Source organism: Dermacentor albipictus, unplaced genomic scaffold (assembly GCF_038994185.2).
Source record: "Dermacentor albipictus isolate Rhodes 1998 colony unplaced genomic scaffold, USDA_Dalb.pri_finalv2 scaffold_12, whole genome shotgun sequence".
Taxonomy (NCBI): Eukaryota; Metazoa; Arthropoda; class Arachnida; order Ixodida; family Ixodidae; genus Dermacentor; species Dermacentor albipictus.
Genome location: NW_027225566.1, coordinates 6,691,001 through 6,703,985, shown reverse-complemented (window position 1 = coordinate 6,703,985; position 12,985 = coordinate 6,691,001). Strand labels below are relative to the sequence as shown.

Below are 12,985 nucleotides of genomic sequence, written 5' to 3'. Positions count from 1 at the left end.
TCCTGCTCCAAGTCCTTCGGCTACAGCCCACCCATCGCCTTCCTAAAATGCACATCAGACCGTGAGTGATCTGCCCGCAGGGCGGAGCCCGGCGATGGCTTCCCAGACACCGATCGGGAATGGAGCTCTAGTTGTTGTGCATGACGAAACGAGTACTCCTATGGACTTGTCTTCTGCGCTACCATCTGTGCCGCGGCCCCCCGTGGTTCTCAGAAGCGTCCGTCGGAGCAATCTGCACCAGATTCATGTTCAGTCAACAGCGGCTCCCAAGGCAGGTGTTCCTGTCTAACGACTGACCACCCAGTTGTGTCGACACCGGGCTCGGTTTGCTATAAAGCAACCATTAAAGCTCTGGCCCCCACAAGCCTCACGGAGATTCCGAACAGGATTATTCAGGCGAACCTAGACGCTTGTCTTGGCACCACACGCTTCCGCGGCTTCATGGCCCGGAAGAAGTCAAATACCATCGCTGTGTGGCTCCCGACATTGGCTGCTGTGGAGCGTTTACAAACGCTTCAACGTCTCTCGATAACCAGCGAGGTCACCGTGCTGGTCCAGGTGTACCTGGTAGAGGGCTCGGATCTACAGCGCTGTGTCGTTTACAACGTTGACGTTGGCGAGGACCAGACTGCTCTCCAGCGTTCGCTCTACTGTCCTACTCACCGTGTCATTCAAGCGCGTTACATGGGAAAGGGGCGCTCTTGCATCGTCACCTTGCAAGGCCCACCAACTCCCCCAGCCCGCCTGTACACTACTATGGCTGCATTCTACGACCTCCGCCATATAAACCCAGTGGCGTCTATTGTTACAAATGTTTCCGACCGGGTCACATGCGCCGATCCTGTCCATTTACAGCACCAGATGAAGCTGTATTAGCTGGCGCAGTGTCTTATCGATGTGGACTCTGCAAGACCGACGACCACGAGATCACTGCTCCAACTTGTCCCACAAAGCAAAAGGCCACTCAGAAGGTTCGTCGCGGGATTCCTAAGCAATGGCCTCAGCATGCTGCAACACAACCAGTGCTGACATCTAACAGGTTTGCGGCGCTCCAGTGGGATGACGACGATTGGCCAGAGCTTTCCGAGCCCGACCCGCCTGCACCCTTTCCCAACAGACTTACAGTGACAAAGTTCGCAAAGACCGCCGTCGCCCTCTGGTTATACAGAAGCAGAGCGGGCCGGAACATCCGCGTGACGATATGGCAGCAGTTGACAATCAAATTGCCCGCCTTTTAGCGGAGGTATCCAAGCTCCGACAGCACCGTGAACTACTTGCGCGTCGGCGACGTGCAGTGGAATCTCACACCACTACAAGTATCGATTCCGCTGCATCATCGTCTCTGTCACGCCCTGCTGTATCGGTCGCAGAGTCTACCAGATCTTCAGCTCCGTTGCCGGATAACTCTACAACATCCCTTATGCGGTTCATGGTCAGCCAGTTATCCAACCTGACATCTGTGATTTTGCAACGTCTGGACTCGTAATCAAAATGGCGGGCACAGGTGTTTGTGGCGTGCTTCAATGGAACTGTCGAGGGCTCTCCACGAAAGTGGGGGAGCTTAAATCCAGTCTACGTAGGAACAAGCTGCAGGTGTGGGTCCTGTTACTACAGGGGACCAACACCTTGCCTGCCATTCCGGGCTTCAGTGGATACGTGTCTCCTTCGATGAGTGACCGTCGCGTGCACACTGCTGCCCCTCCAGGAAAGGCGGCAGTGTATGTTGATACGCGCTATCCTCAGGTCTGCCTTTCTCTTGAAAACTGGTGTAACTCATATCAGGAGGTAGTGGCAGTAGCTGTGAAGTTGCCAAAGGCAACTGTTGTGGTAGTTTCATACTACATAAGACCAGCCGGTGGCTCTACTTCAAGAATTAATCTGGGCTGGTAAGTGAATGTCCGTCGCCAATACCCAGCGTGTCCTATTTTAGTTGGTGGTGATTTCAACGCCCCTCCCCCAGATTGGGGGTACCCTACTTCTAGCCCTCGAGGTAGGCGTGTGCGGGACGCTTTAGCGGATGCGTTGTTTGTGCTACTGAACCATCCCGATTCAGCAACGCGAGCTGTGCCTGAAGCTCGACGTACGACATACGCACCGGATCTTATGTGGCGGTCGGGTCCCGGCACTCCCACTTGGCACCTGGAGCCCGAATGCTGGGGTAGTGACCACCACCCTATCATCATCGGCCTTCATCCGTCGCAGGCCCGCCGATTGCGCCGCAACTGTTCTGTAGTCTACTGAGACAAATTTCGCACCGTTCTCCAAGATACCTCTGTGGACTCGTCACCACTACTTGTTGACCGCATACAAAGCGCGCTCAATGAAACTACAACCATCAGCTGGGTAGACGTCGATCGACCGGCACCGGATATCGGCCTGCTCAACTTTTGGGCTGCTCGCAGACAAGCTTAGCTGGCAGCATCCCGAGACCCCACTTCTGCACAAGCACGTACAAGACTGAATTTCCTTACTGCTAAGGCTTGCAGATATGAACGCGACCTCTCGCGGAGACACTGACATACGTGGTGTGAGCGGTTTTCATCCAAGACATCGAATGCTTCTCTCTGGCGGACCTTCCGTGCCATGGAACACGGTGGCCGCCGTCCAGACGCGGCAGCCACAGCCTGCTTCTCTGCTGGCTTGTCGCCGGATGATTTCACCAGAGAAGCAGCCCGGAAGTTTTTCCCGCAGTACGACTTGTTGCCTCAAACAGCCAATGGTGCTCCCCAGGCAGGCATTCCGACACATATCGACAGGTTACCATCTACAGCAGACTCCGAGGGGATTGCAAGCTCTTTCACCATGCCTGAGTTGCTTGCAGCGATAGATGGTACCAGTCGCAAGACAGCACCAGGCCCAGACTCTATTACTTATGAGGTCTACAAGAACCTGAGTTGCGCTGTGCTGCCTCAACTCCTCGACACCATTAACAAGGTATGGCTAGATGGCGTTGTCCCGCCAGGGTGGAAGTCAGCTATTGTGATCCCGATTCCGAAACCAAGCAAGCCGCCGACTGACCTTGGCAACTTCCAACCCATTTCCCAAACGTCAACGCTGAGCAAGCTTGCTGAGAAAATGCTAGCCACACGAATGTCGTGGTGGCTAGAGCACCACGGTTTCTCCCACCCTGCTCAAATTGGCTTCCGTCCATCCATAGGTACTGAAGATGGGCTGGCTGTCTTGGCATCCACGGTTTTATCGTCAACTCGTAGCCACAGTGTCCGTACTGTCCTCGCTATGGACGTCGAAAAGGCGTGTGATAACATCAGTCATGCTGCCATCTTGGCTTCAATTGACATGCTGCATTTTCCCCCTAGAGTACGGAATTTTGTCAAATCTTTCCTTGACGACCGACATTTTGCAATTCACCTCAGTGGTGACGCCGTCGGCTCATTTGTCCCTCTTCGTGGCATACCCCAGGGATCTGTATTACCACCCACATTATTCAATAGTGCTTTCATCCCACTTGCATGGCGCTTGCACGATGTACCCGACATAAAGTTCTTGTTGTACGCTGATGACATCAGGGTATGGCGCACTCATCATCACGGTATGGCACACTCATATCTAAAGCCGCTGCCCTGCAATGAGCTTTAGATATCACGGCGACTTACGCCTCTTCGGTCGGCCTTAGGCTTTCCGTCAGCAAATCTGCTTACATGTCAGTCGCCAATCGCTGGGGCCGGCGTAAACTCTCTGCAACACCCATTCGTCTTCATCTATCCGGAACCCCTCTTCAAAAATGTTCAACTATAAAAATTCTGGGTCCGATGGTACACGAGTCGGGAACCGGAACTGCTTGGCTCTCCAGCGCTAAAAATCAGGCAATTCAGACGTTGGGTCTGATTAGGCGCATTGCTCCTAAAATGGGCGGCGCCCGCTCATATGTTGCGTGACAATTGGTGAAGGTGGTAGTGCAACCACGCCTTATTTATCAAGCCCGATTCCAGCATTTGACGAGGACACAGTGGGATCGCCTTGAGGCTGTTAATCGCGAGGCAATGAGGGTCATCACTTGCCTTCCCCGCATCACCCCGATCGTGGCTCTCCAAGAAAATGCACAGCTCAACACACTAGATGAGCTGGTGCAGCAGCGACGTGATGCTCGCAAGCTTAAGACCAGCCTTTCACACGCACCGTGTGCTCTGAGGGCTTACGCTTTCTCGAACTCGCTTCTACCACCACCATCGCCAGTTCTTCCTCCCTGGAGTTTAGTACAGCTGAGTGATAACAAGCCAACTGATATACATCGCCCGACATCAACTCACGCGTCGGCATCGCTTCGTGACCGAATTGTAGCTCAAGACGCCCACCTGCCGCTTGGCTTCATCGTCCTTTAGGTTGATGCAAGCATTAAGGGCTGTGAAACAACCACTGCAATTTATTGTCCACGCGCACCTGCCCTTAATAAGACGACCCGGTTTCAAGTCCAAGAACCTCCTTCCTCCTTTTGTGCTGAGCTCCTTGCTCTCCGAGAAGCGTTGTGCTCTGTGGCCGCCTTTCCCATGGTCCCCACGGCCCGCATCGTCATGCGCACTGATGCCCTCCAGGCGACACTGCTTCTGCGACACGTCAGTCGCAGCCCTGACATATGCCAACAGATCCATCTTCTGGCGGCACGCATACCGCCGCCAATATCTGTCGAGTGGATCCCACGCGACCTTCTAGGCTTCCAAAGCCGTGCGGATTCTGCGACCCGTCTAGCGACCTCTCCATCGTCACTGCCTCAACTCTTTCACCTAGGTGATGCCACCCTCCTTTTAACAAGAAAGGCGCACCTCCGGCGCCGCACACGTGCTCTCATACCTACGTGTGCGGTAAACCTCCCCCGCTGTCTTACCCCTGCAGAGGAGGTTGCGCTTCGGAGGATCCGGGTTGGGGTAGCCCTCACTCCTGCCGTGACTAGGAAGTGGCCACACTTTCGCCCGCTATATCCTCGTCCTGAGTGTCCACTTTGCAAGTCGCGAAATGTTGAAGCCGACATCCACCACCTGCTGTGGGTTTGCCCTGCACTGAAACCGACGAGGCTTCGGCACCTCGCAGCAGCTGGACTCTCGCCGCATAATCTGAGCCATTACACTGCTTGGACGCCGGGACCGCATTATCGATTCCTCTTGGACTTCATTAGGTCAGCAAATCTTTTTTCATTCATTTATTCACCCTTATTCACCCCCATCCCATACCCTTGTATGCCCTGAGGCATTTATCCTCGCGTTTCAAAAAAAATATGATTAAAAAAGTGACACATTTGTAAAACTTGCGGTGTTTAAATGATTGGGAGTGACCTCATCTTTATAGAAATATACACTGTTTCAGCGAACACTCAAAAATCTTACTTATCACAATTCTAATTGAGCTGGTCTATTCAAAGCGGCGGACAATACTTGCACAAAAAATGTAAATGCAAGATCGCCTAATTATTAAAAATTCGCTCATTAAGTTTTAACTAATTACATTTGGCCCATATTGCAAATGACAAATTATAGCCGGAAAGTGCGCAAGGCGGATCTACGTAAACGAACTTTCAAGATGACAACAGTTTCGAGGTAGAGATTCTCGAACTTTGCGGATAAATGCATTGGCGTTCTAGTTAATTTGTTCACAACGTCGTTTGAGGGACTGAAGCACACAAGTAACTGCAACGCCAATGCATTTCTCCAGAAAGTTGGAGAATTTATATCTCGAAACTGGTGTCATCCTGAGACTTCGTTGCAAGTGGATCCACCTTGCGAAGTCCATTGCTAGAATTTGTAAATTGCAATATGGATAATAAGATAATTAGCTAAAATGTGAATTAGTGAATTCTTCTTAATTTGTTAATTTTGCATTCCAATTTTTTGTGCAAGTAGTGTGCGCCGCTTCGAGTAGATCGGCTCATCATCCAGAATTGAGCTACCTCCCATAGGCAACTTTTAAAGATTTTTGAAAGTGTTCGCTGAAGCGCCCTGTATATGTCTATATTTGGGTGGTTTTCCATAAAGTTAAAGAATAACTAGCCCTTTAAGAAGCGTGTAGCTGCTCAGTGCTCGGACTTGTAAACCATTGTCGTTTGAACAATTATGTTTTATAATGACAATATGCACAAGAAAACTGAGATTGTAATAAGTATGTGACATTCCACGACTGTTTGGAATAAATCGATGTGTGTTTCTGATTGAGTTCGTCACAAATCGCGTACCATGTGTTCAAGCTGGTCATTTCGGCTCTCTGTTTGATGCTTTCATGGAGCGATCTGATTTTAGCTAGCGCCATTAGCGTCAATGAAATATCCGCTCTTTTCAAAGAAGCCACGAAAAAAAACTTTGGAGCCATTTACATTCACTTCCCAAGGCTAACGTACGCATTTTCTTATTTTGCTTTCAGTACAATTTGCGCATTTCTACGTAGTATCCAAGCACTCTTTACTTTTACTGAGTGCGGAATGCTCACGTTAGGCATACGCCAAATGAAGGAAGCCCATGGACCAGATAAAGGGCAGCAGCTCTTGAAATATCTTTGTGACCAATACTTATGGCCTCTAAATAGGCCACCAGCAAAAAGTGTGCGCCTTATCCAGAAAGGGACTAGCATAGCTCCACTCGTTCTCCAATATATAATAAAGCAAAACTACCTCAAGCCACGAAGGAGTGAAAGAAACGGCGCGGCTGACGAGGAAAAGCACTTACCAGTGAAGTATTTCTGTTGGTGCAGGGCATGGCCATGTGGCGCGTTTGGTGGCTTCTAATTCCGGGATTTGCAGGTGCGCTTAGCGCAACAGCAATAGTACAGTCGACGAATTTCGGGGTGGTACAAATTTCGAAAAAAAAAAAGAAAGCCCCGGCCAGATGCTATGAATTCATGTCGTTCTGTTACGAGATAACTGGAACTCTATTCGGAGCATAGTTAAATCATACGAATTTCTCCTCGAAGTATCGCAGTGTCAGTCGGTGCATGAAGTATACAACCGCGGCGTGCAGCCGCGAGATCTTCCATTGCCTTCCATCATCCTAGCGGTGGCCCGTGCACTGCAAGAGCGCTCACTGCGGTGCGTAGCAAACATTCGCTTAATAGAGGAAAGAAAGTTCGGGAACTTTTACGCATTTCAGATGTCTCCAATCAACAACGTTGCGGCAGAAAAGGTTTGGGAAGCCATCAAAGGCTTCTCCAATCTAAAGTAATCACCATAAACAAAATATACTGATATTCATTAATAACCTTGGAGTAGTCACGTCAATGAGTGTGGTCTGCTATTGAAAGTATGAATTTTGGATGAGGGGAATATTTTACGACGCCCGTGAATCTAATATCACATACTTTTACTAGCGCACGTACATTGAACAAAGAGCGAATACACGACGTGTGTCCACAAGCTTCATGCTGCACCATGCACCATTTCCCCATGATTCATTCCGGCAATAAGTTGTTTGATGTCTCATACCTTTATAGAAGAGCGTTTCCTTATTTTATTATTTATTTCTTTTTTGCAGCGATATGTGTTATGAGCTCACTACCCAAAAAGCTTTGATTCCCATGGCCGGCGTCGGCAGGAACCAAAAATTTATTTGCGAGAATTCCGGAAAGACAGAAATATTCGCAAATGTGCACGTATGCGAGCATTATAACTACAGCCCCACCAATTCCCAGTCGAAGATTCTACCTTTCAGTCACTTCCACCTCTGCGACCGCAAAGAAAATAATTGCGACGGGGCAATACTGTGCCTGTGATCTCCAGCGCTCGCTAATTTCAGTGGCTACAACAAACTCTGCATATTTTTACAGAAACGTGTGCCGAAGTCAAATGATATAAGCTAAGACAACGGTAAGAAGGAAAAAGAGGGATACGAAGGCTTCAGAAGAAAACGTCATGTCTATGCATTTCTCCCCCGCCGCGATGCGCCGCCTCAAGTGAAGATGTCTCCAACTGGAGTTCTCACTGAATAAGAGATTCTTCTGCTTCCTATTTTCCATATAAACGGATGTTCTCAGTGAAAAAATTAAAGTAGAATCTCAACAGATGTTCAGTCTGGGACCGTCAAGGAAACTGGAAGTGGTGTTTATGTCCCTAATGCGTGTGACTGTAGATAGAGATTACGTAGAGAAAGATTTGCTATCTTCTGCAACCCTTTAGGGAACACAGCATATCGCCTCATCTGTACTGCTATTAAACACTCGAAGCGCCAAGAAGGGAGAGAAGGTGAGGCGGCAGCTCACGCTCTGCGTTCCCACGAAAGTGACAGCAGTTGAGACATTGTACAATGACGGGCACATTTGGGCAGCGTGGGGTCAGCTTTCAGTGAGACGATCATTGCATTGCCTTCAATCGTGGCCCCGGAGTACGGTATTAAATTATCCGCAAGTAAAAGAAGACGGAGAATTCACGGCACGCGAGGAGGCTTGCACGGGGCTGGCATCTGCAACGTTCTTCAAGATGGACGCTGCAGAACAGCGCTCTGAAGCATAGTGAAAACAAGCATAGTGTTCGACGCCTCATGAAAAACGCAAAGTGTACCATCGCTGAAAGATCGCCTACAGAAAGGACCCAAGAAAGACTACGACCAGGTAAGAATCATGAGCCATTCCACTCTGGGAAAATGGTTGACCAGTCAAGCTGTTTAGCGCACAACTCGGAGGTGACACATTTTGAACAAAGCTACGAACTTATTTATTCTCTTGATGGGTGGCGATTGTAACTAAACGTACGCGCACTCATTTATTGTCTTGATCGGTGGCCGTTATTAGATTCGCAACTACAATCACATTTTTGAATAATGTCAAATGATGCACGCACGGCCCTGGGTGGACGGTTAGGCCGGATGGGTGTGGCATCGCAAGGGATATGCCTGCAACACGGAGTACGTAAAGCGCTCCCTTTTCCGTACCGACGCATTGACATTGAAATCACCGACGACAACATGGTTAGTGTTATCGCAGCTAAGTAACGCAAAGTGAGTAGCCATGAACCTTACGGGACTACAAGTGACAGTGACAAGAACTTTATTAAGAGTGTCCTGAGGAACTCGATTGGGGGGACCGAAGGCTCCCCGATCAAGTTGGTGGCTCCGCCCACGACGGGACAGGGAGGTGGTGACTCTCCGCGACGTCGCGGGCCCTCTGGACGGCCTGTAGTTGGTTTGTGAAATCCGAGCTCTTCAGCAAGGCGTCCCACTTGGACTTGTTATGAAAGTCGGAGCCCGCGTTGTACGGGCACAGCCAGAGCATGTGGTCGAAGGAGCAGCACGCGTGACCGTATTTGGAGCACGATTGCGGGAAGTTCGGGTCTATCCAACTCAGCGCTCTAGGGGTGAGGTAGGATCTCGTCTGTAAAAGTCTGAAAGTAACAGCCTGAGCCCTGTTGAGTTTCGGGCTGGGGGGAGGGAATTTTCTTCTGCTTAGTCTGTAATGTGATGTAATTTCATGAAAGGTCGTAAGATTATCTTTGAAGGAGCAATCCTGCGGGAGAGCCGGATCGTTATCTCGGGCGCGGTTCGTGAATTCACGCGCCAGGCAGTTGGCCCGCTCGTTAGGGTTGCAACCCGCTTGGTTAGTTACATCGTTCATGTGCGCCGGGAACCACGCTAATGTATGACCTCCAATGTGTTCTCGCATAGTAATACGAAAGGATCTGTTGACGATGTCGGCTGCGTATTTACAGACTATAGCGGACGAGAAAGCCCTAACCGCCGTGCGCGAGTCGCAGAAAATGGTCGCTGGGCCTTTTGCGGCTTGAAGAGCCAAGGCTATCGCGGTTTCCTCCGCCTCATTCGCGTGTTTAGCGTAAATTGATGCGGCGCTGATAAATGTACCGCGCGCGTCAACGACCGTGATTGCAAACCTGTCTCCGCTGCCATATTTGGCGGCGTCGACGAAGAATGCGTCTGCCCCGTAAGGATCGATTCGTCGAAGGATGGTTCTAGCCCGCGCTCTTCTGCGACCTTCGTTATATATTGGGCGGATGTTCCTCGGCACGGGCTGAACCTTTATACCTTCACGGGCTAATTTAGACAGGGGGTGTCTGTCGAGCGGTGCCTGTAATGGGAGCTGACCAGCTTCATCGAGAATTTTGATTCCCGGCTTAGTTGATGAAAGCCTGGAGATCTGTGCAATAAACTGCGCTTCAATTAATTCGTCTGTGGTATTGTGAATTCCGAGTTGAAGTAGTTTTACTGTGCTAGCGGATTGTGGGATACCGAGTATTCTTTTGATGCCAGACCTGATGAGCGACTACGAGTCCTTGCATTTTTTTGCTGACTTACGATGCGTATGAGTAATTCCTCACGGGGGTATGAGCCATTGATGATGAAAGTTTTCGACAAGCTATTCTGTATGCTGTATGCGTGATTAGAAAGAATTTAGGTGCTGTTCGCTTTACTTTGCTAAGTGCTTGAAGCGTCTGCCATATGGGGCTATGAGCCCCGTATGAGCCATTGCATTTATCGCTTGCTTACGGTAGCATGAATGCTTACGGGGGTATGAGCCATTAAAGGATGGTTGTTTTTGATGGAACCCTAGCCATATACAGCTTCGCAGTAAAATGCTTGAGAACTTTAGGCTTCGCACGAGGGGAATCACTGTTGACGTTCACAAGGCATTCCTACAGATCGGCATTCACGAGAAGGACTGCAATGCCTTGCGATATTTGTGGTTGCAATACACACCGACTTCAACTGAACCTATCCTGAAAATCAAACCTTATAGAAGGACAAGGGCGTTCCATTTGGTACGACATCAAGCCCAATTGTTCTGACTGCGACTTAACAGCATCACTTCAAGCATGTTGGCCCTACTTTGCAATCTACTGCGAAATAGCTGAGAGCTACTGTGTCGACGATCTTGTTACTGAAGTTTCTTCTTTACAAGAAGGCTTTCACATATTCGAAGTAGCAAACGCTATCCTTATCAGAGCCGAAATGAAGCCTCAGAAATAGGCAATGAATTACCACTAACTTCCGCGACAAATTTTACCAGTTTTGGAGGAAACTGCGGGAGAGCTGCAACAAGGTCCTAGGACCATTATTGGACACTCACACTCAGAAAAGTTACATTAATATTGAGTCGGTGCTTAAGTTGTTTGAAAATAAGGACGACACCAAGTGATGTGTGCTTCATACAACAGCCGGGCTTTTTGATCCTTTGAGGTGGCTATCTTCATTTCTTGTGCTAATAAAATTCCTCTTCCAGAAAATTTGGTAACACGGAAACTACGCAGGAAGAAGCCATACCTGCAGCATCACGCAAAATATGGAAACATTCGTGTGAACAATGTAAAAGACTGCAAACGTTTTCACTTTCCAGGTGGGAGTTGAAAGTGGCATCGACGCAGTCTGCGAGCCATCATCTTTACATCTTCTCGGACGCAAGTAGATGTGCTTACGGCGTAGCGGCGTACATGCGGGTCGAGGAAGAAGACAGCAATACCGGCACTCAGCTATTTATTTGAAAATGCAGGGTTGCCCAAGTTAACCGGATGCCTCTACCAGGATAGGAACTGATCCCGGCAATTTTGGCTGTTAGAGTGCTCAAGTTCTTGCGGGAGGCTTTTTCATCTAGTGACTGGAAAACACAGGAGTAAATGTAGACAAATTCAACAGTTACAATTCGCTGTATTCGTAGCTCCGCAGAGAAGTGGAAACAGTTTGTTTCTTACAGAGTCGCCGTATTCCAAGAAACAACTGACCCATCGCACTAGAATCACTGTCACGCAAATAAAAACTCAGCGGATCTGTTGACTGGTGAACTTCCACTTGAGTTAGCCTTTTATATTCGACTCAGCGATTTTATTCCGAAACGGTTCGCTTTGGATAACCGATTCATTTTCACGAACGCCGTTGAGCGGCGCTTGGCTGTCGTCATTCCTGGTGAGCCCGGCCACACATTTTATTGTCATTATACAGGTTGTCAATATTCCTAAATCGAGCGCGTCGTCTGCAACGAGCGGAAGCGCGGGATAGTGGTTCGCTCGAGGTTCACGTGCACTCGCCAGCGGGGTAGCGAGGGTTTCTAAGGCAACCGTGGACGCCAGGTAGCCTCGCTGTGGCCGACGAGACAACGACGATGAGACCAGACAATGAGATGTGACAGAGGTGGAAATGGCGGCTCCCTTGTGTTGCTGGTGAGCGCCAGGGACAGACCAGCACGACGTGACGAGAAGCTATGATGCGACGCGTCCGACATGATCGAGGAAGAATTTCGGAGGCACTTTAGGCTCTCCAGATACCCACTGCAATCAATACCTTTGCGAGGAGCTAGAAGCATCTCTCTGACTATACAGCATCTCTTTGACATTGTGACGAAATTGCTGTGCGCCCTGGTTCTTTTTTTTTTTGCCACTCGGAGTTTTGAGCAGTGCGTCGTGAATAAAGAATGAATTGGGCTATCGCATACAGTCAGTGGCATCATTACAGCCGTCGCCAAGACCATTACTGTTGTAGGTAAAGGAAAAGGACGGGTGAGATTTCCCACCACAAAGCAAGAGAAAGCCGCAGTCAAATAAGGCTTTTTGACCGCATCAAGATGCCCTATGTTGCGGGATGTGAGGAAGGAACTCTTATAGAGATTGTCCGACCTAAGAAGCTATGCTCCGACGAAAGAGAATCCTATTGGAGCCGCAAAGGGTATCACCGTTCATTGATTTGTTTGGTCTCCTTCGCGCCACCACGTTTCACTCTCCCTCTGAGTCACTACAGCCAGAGCGAACCGGTTCTAGAACTAACCTTTACAGAATACAGCCCTTAGTGGAAGGGACAGAGAGAGAAACAAGCCTTAAGGGAAAGGCAGGAAGTTCACCACGCTCAGCCCGGTAGGCTACCCTGCTCTGAGGAAGAAGAATGGGGATTGAAATAGGAGAAGGAAGAAAGAAGTTCACAGTTTGCACTGTTACTTAAACAAGCGTTCATCGCTGTGCCACTCAAAGGGGGTCATACAGGGTGGGACATTTCAAGAAGCGCCCCAGTGCTTTTATGGCCTTGCACATAGCAAGAAGAAATGAGGTTAACTAGGGGCTCGAATT

At 49.3% G+C, this 12,985-nt stretch overlaps 1 long non-coding RNA gene across 1 annotated transcript in view; it reads left to right on the top strand.

Moving 5' to 3' along the window:
- The first annotated feature begins 7,742 nt into the window (after positions 1-7,742).
- Positions 7,743-12,985, top strand: part of LOC139051563 (uncharacterized) — a 150,455-nt gene continuing 145,212 nt past the window's right edge. The window contains exon 1 of the long non-coding RNA XR_011509427.1: positions 7,743-8,538. This is a non-coding gene — a long non-coding RNA (uncharacterized lncRNA). The remainder of the gene's footprint in view (positions 8,539-12,985) is intronic.